The following is a 6,425-nucleotide window of genomic DNA, read 5'->3' as shown; positions in this document are numbered from 1 at the left end:
GTGGTGTGGCCATCCCCCCTGGGGGGGGGTGATTTCTCACTTTCTGTCTCTCTGTCTCTCTCTGTCTGTCTGGCAAGCACACGTGCCCTATAGCAAAAACCTTTCCAAAAAAAAAAGAACCTTTCAAAAAATAGAAAAAAGAAAGAAAATCATCCCAGGCAGGGGCTGGCAGGTGGTGTGGTAGTTAAGGTGCTGGATTCCCACATGGTTGACCATGGTTCAGGTCCTGGACCTGGCAGCTTGCTTTCTCACTTTCTCTTTCTTTCCAGTCAATCTAACAAATAAAATAATAAAGATTAAAAAGAAAGAAAAAAATCATCCCAGGCGTATGTGTGCGTGTGCCCAAAATCCCAGGAGGAGAACAGAGGAGAAGCGATTTCGGCATGGCCATCCCCTCTGGGGGATGATTTTACGCTTTCCCTCTCACTGTCTCTCTTTCTCTCAGGTGAACACACAAGCCTTATAGCAAAAACCTGATAAAAAGAAAAAAAACAAAAAACAAAAAGATTGTGCAGAAGTAGAGTGCTCACGCCAGTCAGTGGCTATCAGAGGTCTCCCTTTCTCTCTCTCTCTCTGACAAGCCCAGTGGCTTCTCTGGAAGGCAGATGCGTCCTCATCCGGAGGGAGCTAGCGCCTTGCGAAAGTTCTAGGCGGAGCATAGGTTGGACAGTGAAAGGCCTAGGTATCCGCAGTTGCACCTGCTAAGTTCTGATGGTACCCAACAGCTGCTTCGGAGCCTAGGGAGGCATGCTGGTGGCCCAGGCCATTGGAGGGGTGTTGCTTGGGAGCAAACCTGGAAGAAAGGTGCTTCACGCAGAAGCAGACCAGCCCAGCCCCAAACCGGCTGAGACCGCATTCCGAGGACTAACTGGCCCGGCCCTGTTCTGTGTGTCTGATGTTTCCTGGTGTTTTGGGCATTTTGGGCCAAATTCCTGATGCGACTTGCTGGGCAGGTCGTGAGCTTTTGGATTGGGGAGCAGGGTCTGGCCCCGCTCTGGGTCAGAGGATGGACTTTGAGCAGGGAACAGGAGGGGCTGCTACTCTTGGGGCTGAATGAGGGGAGGTGACTCAGCTCAATGTATGCTTAAACCCTTGGAATGTGACCTGTTACCTGAGCCCGGCCTGCCATGGCGCCCCTGGTCTTTACACAGATAGAAGGCTTTCCTTGTCTAGTGTTCCCTGGGCATGACACCTTTTTCTCTCTCGTTTGTTTGTTTGTTTGTTTATTTATTTATGTTTTTGCCATAGGGCCCATGTGCTTGATGGAAAAAGAGAGAGAGAGAGAGAAAGTGAGAAATGATAAGGAGGGACGGCCATGCTGCGATCCCTGCTCCTCTATTCTCCTCTCAGGATTTGGGGCACACACGAATACATGCCTGGCTTGAGTTTCAAACCACCAGGTCTGGGACTCAAACCGCAGTCAGCCGCGTGGAAGTCCAGTGCTTTCACCACCATACCACCTGCTGGCCCCTCACTCTATTTATTTATTTACTTTATTGACGATAACAAGTGCACACGTGAAAGAGAGAAGCACCGTCAACAGGGTCTCGTCATGCTGTGGCCCTGTTTCCCCATCCTCCAGTTTGCCAGCATCCTGTGCACTGTGCACATACCTGGTGTGTTTCCAGGCCAACCCAGGGATCTGAACCAGTCAGCCCTGTGGCTTCCAGCACTGCAGTTCAGTTTGCCACGACCTGCCTCGCCAGGCTGGGCCTCCCCCTCTTCTCTGCACATCCGAATTCAAGGCACCCTTGTAGGCCCTCCTCAGACTCCCCTGGCAGAATCAGGCCCGCCCCCCTCTTCTTCCAGGACCTGCTGCCTGTGTCTTTCTCCGTCCCTGGACTCCCATGGCTCTTTGTACCTGTCTCTCCCTACACCACCGCCTGCCTCTGACTCATCGATCCTCTCACGTGTGCCCTGCAGTGTGTAGGGACCCTCCTCTAGGAGGCGGGGAGGGGCCTCCACAGGCGGTTCCTGCATTGGAAAGGCTCTCTCCCCTCTACGCCCGGTGCCCCCTGCTCACCTGCCTCTTCCTCCCCGAAGCTCCCCTGACTGGCTGGGCTCTTGCATGCTCTTGGGGCCCTCTGCACTCTCCTGCCAAGTCAGGGCACATTTATTATGCTGTCCTTCATTGCCATCTGTCTCCCACATCCCATGATAAGCTTCACAAAGACAGGGGTTGGCCATGTGGCAGTAGCACAGGTGGTAGGGCGCTGCTGCACAACACTGAAGCCATAAGCGAGGCCCTGGGTTCAGGTCCTGGGCCGACCTGTACGTGTTGAGCACCCATGCCCATGAGCCTGGCTGGCCGGAAGGCTGTGGCAGGTGCAGGGCAGGGATCGCAGCATGGTGAGACCCTGTCAAGGGCGCCTCTTTCTCTCTCACGGAAGGAAGGTATGAGGGAAGGAAGGAAGAAATGGAGGGAGGAAAACAGGCAGGAGTCACACTCACCTTGCTCATGGCGTTCCCATTGCCTGGCACTTACTGACCTGGCCTATGGAGCAGGGATAGGAGATGGGGGCGCTATTTAGTTAATTGTTTCATTTCTGTCACGTGGACTGACAAAGATAACATAGTTCCCTGACGCCTGGTGACAAGTGAACCTCTCTAAAAAGGGGGGCAGGATCTTTTTCTAAATCGAATGACCAGCTGGACAGAGCAAAGCAGTTCCCACATGAATTGTTGTAATAGAGCACTCGCGCACACGGCAAAAAAGGGGAAGCAGTAAAATATAAGCGAAAACCACCCAGACAGAAACTGAAACTGAAACAGATCATAGCAGGGCTTCACACTCACCAACCAGCCGAGTGCCACGTGTCTATGGAAAGAAGTCCCAGGTGGCTTAGGAGACCCCCGAGGTGGCAGATCCACAATGCCACCGGGTCATTAGTGATGAGGTCAAAGGATGTCCACCCCGGAGTCTACAATTAGCTTTTATTTATTTATTTATTTATTTAAATTTACACTCACTGATCAGAGGGAGAGAGAGGAAAGAAGAGAGGAGGGAAGGAAAGTAAGAAAGCACCCCCTGGGCCATGGCCAGGCCACAATCCCTGTCCCTCCACTCTCTTGTTGGGATTTTGGGCACGACCACACTCCCCCAGTGTGTGTGTGGTAGAGTGAGAAAGCAACCCCTCGGGTCTGGGACTCGACCGTGTGAGAGTCCAGTGGCTTAATCACCTCTGCACCCACTGTCCCCTACCCCTGTGTGTTTTTCAAGCCACCAGGTCTGGGACTCACACTGTGGGTCAGCCATGTGGGATCCAGCCACTTCAATTCACCACACACCCCCTGCCGGCCCTGCAGTGACTGTCTTACAGTGGATGCTGGCACAGCATGGAGTCACACAAGCCTGTCTCAGGACACAGTCCAAAAATAACTTGTGTGTATAACCCAGTGACATGGTGGGTTCAGGCATTGATTCAGGAGGGGAAAAGTCTGACATCAGCCTTCTCACGTCTCCTGGAGGGAAGCATCCCCGGATGCCCTTTTCCTTATCAGCGCAGGTCCGAACCATCACAGCGGTCGCTTAGGGTACGTTGGTCGGTTTCGAGGAGGAAGAGTCCCAGGTGCCAACTTCTCTCTAATCTGCACACACACACACATTGCATCTGGCTCTGTCATGGCTTGTTTATTAGAAGTGAACTATCCCGGGGCACGGCGCCAGCCTTGCGGAGCCACCGAGTTCGCGCTCCAGCGAGGCCAGCTCCAGGGTCAGGAGCCGCTTCCTTCTGCTGCTCGTACCACTCAGCGCATGCGCCGTTCACAGGCCTCCCAGCACCGCCGGGCGCACCGCGCAGCAAATCCGCAGAGCAGGACAGAGCTGCCTCCCAAAGGGCGGCGAGGGTGGGTTCCGACCTTCAGCCCTGTCAGAAGACACAGGCATTCCCGCAAGCCGAAGAGCCTGATGACCTGGAGGGCCGGGAGAATATCTCATATGGGAAGACCCTACTGAGGTGCTTCTCCCTCCCTGTCTGTCTCTCTCACGTGTGCACACGTAGCATGCTCATGTGCTCACTGTCCAAAATAAAAGCAAGGGACCAGCAGTTAGTGTAATGGCTAAGTCGCTGGACTCCCACGTAGTCGATCGTGGTTCAAGTCCTGGACCTGGCGGCTTAAACTCACGCCGGGCGTGTGTGCGCTTGCCCAAGATCCCAAGAGGAGAATGGAGGAGAAGGGATTGCGGCGTGGCCATCCCCCCTGCGGGGTGATTTCTCACTTTCTCTCTCTCTCTCTCTCTCTGTCTTTCTGGCAAGCGCACGTGCCCTATAGCGAAAACCTCTCCAAAGAAAAAAAAAGAAAGAAAAAAGAAAAATAAATAATTAAAAAAAAATAAAAGCAAAACAGAAACAAACAAGAAAATAACCTGGGCATCACACATCAGAGTGATCTGACACTACTTCCAAGTAGATAGTGTCCAAATGGAATCGAATGAGGACACCCCGCTGGTGTCTGCAGCTGAAGGGCGGCTCGCTCAGGGTGTGAGGAAGTCCCAAACCTGAGGTCACAAAGGGGTTCGGTGTTGTGAGACTCCAGGAGAAACTGCTCTTCCTGTATTCTCAGACACACCCTCACCAGACACCGAACCTCTGAGGCCTGATCTCCAGCCCTGTGAGCTCTACATTTCTGCTGTATAAGCTACTCGGGCTCCGGTATTATGCTACAACACCCCCATGAACTAAGACACCCCTGTCAGTGATTGGAAAAGTACTCAGTCCGGTTCCTGGCCAGGCTTCTACTCCCCTGAGTGAGAAGTCCCTTTTGGGTGGACTCTCCAAGGGGGCAGGGCCTCTGTTGTCCCTACTCGCACACCCACCACCTTCTGTCCCAGTCCCTGAGACACGCAGACAGCGCCAGCCCTCACTCCATACTGACAGTGGTGGAGTGCCATGTCTCCCCAGCACTGGAAACAGAAACCCAGAAGAGGCTGGGAGAAACAGAGCCCGCGCTGTGGCTCACTGTCACTGGAGAAGGCAAGTCACAAGTTGAAGACAGCCCTCCAGGGAGCAAGCAGCCAGCACGTCTAGTTTCCGAGTTACAGCAAGCACAGAGACTGTGAGGCCAGGGCGGCCTTCTGAAGTCAAGAGGCCTGGCTGCCCGCCACGTGGCCTGGGCACAGTACCTCCCGCCCGGAGCCGCATGGTAGCCCAGCACCAACAAGAACGCTGTTAAATGAGGTCATATAGGCAAAACGCCCGCAGCAGTGCTGGACACTTAGTAGGCCCACCTAGGAGGCTCCCCTCTGCCTGCCTGCCAGCAATCCAGCCACTCAGCAGGTGACCTCACTGCTTCGCTGCTCTATGGAAATCCGCAGCTGTAGGTGTGTCTTTTAGACAAATAAAGCCCCTTGCGTCAGTGCCAGCCCAGGGTAGCCCGTGATCTCAGGGCCTGCATCCAATGTCCCCCTCCATAAATGGGGATGATGACCCCAACTTCCTTTTGTTTCCAGTAAGGGGAGCTGCGATCCAGAGCCCTGTCAGCTGGACAGAGGTTTGGGATCTGGGAGGCTGCTGTGGAATGTAATAGGCAGTTGCCCATCTTGAGTGTGGTCTTTGGGGCTTGTAGCTTTGAAGGCACAGTGGCTCGTGGGTTCAAGGCTGGACTCCCCCAGTCTGCAGCCCTGTGGCCTTGGGCAGCTGCTTCACCTTTCTGAGTCTGTGTTGCCTCGTCAGAAAAATGACCATTATACTGACCTCAAAAACTAATTGCACCTACTGTTATTTATTGGCAACTCTTTTTCATTGAGTGCCAGAGGGCTTGTGTGTGCACACATACGAGAGAGAGAAAGCAAACTGCCCCCGTGGAACCTGGTCACACAAATCCTTTTCCTCGATTCTCCATCCTGACAAAGTCCTGGGCACAAACACATGTGTCCCATGTGTTTTTCAAGCTGACAGAGCCAGGACTGGAACCTTGGTCAGCCACGAGAGATCCAACCTTCTCTGCACAGTGCTTAACCACTGTGCAGAGAAGGGGCACGGCATAGTGAATCTTCCCCTGCACATGGCCCTCTACCCAGAGCTCCTCCCCTCCACCAACACACACCACCCAGAGGTGACCGCTTTCCCCTCAGGCCAGCACAGCAGAAACTGTCCAGTTTTTACTAAGCCATGTTATTAGTTTGGCCGGAGTCCGAGATTTGCTCCAGACCAGCCCTTACATTCACACCCACCATGCAGCTAGCAAGGCCGAGGGCACTGCAATGGCTTTACCATTGGCTGAGGTTATTTTTCCCTATCCTGCTGGAAACCAAAGTCTGGTCCTGGATTTTGTTTTCATTTTGTTTTGTTGTTGTTTGTTTGTTTGTTTTTTCTTTTTTTTAAGTGTATTTACTTATTTTTTCCATGAGTGAGAGACAGGGACAGATAGACAGCACCCCCAACAGTGTCCCAGCACAGTAAACCCCCCCCCCCCACCCCAGTCAT

This window comes from Tupaia chinensis, unplaced genomic scaffold, assembly GCF_000334495.1.
Source record: "Tupaia chinensis unplaced genomic scaffold, TupChi_1.0 Scaffold000511_1, whole genome shotgun sequence".
Classification (NCBI taxonomy): domain Eukaryota; kingdom Metazoa; phylum Chordata; class Mammalia; order Scandentia; family Tupaiidae; genus Tupaia; species Tupaia belangeri.
The sequence above is the reverse complement of the archived record's forward strand: the minus strand, read 5'-3'. Positions refer to the sequence as shown.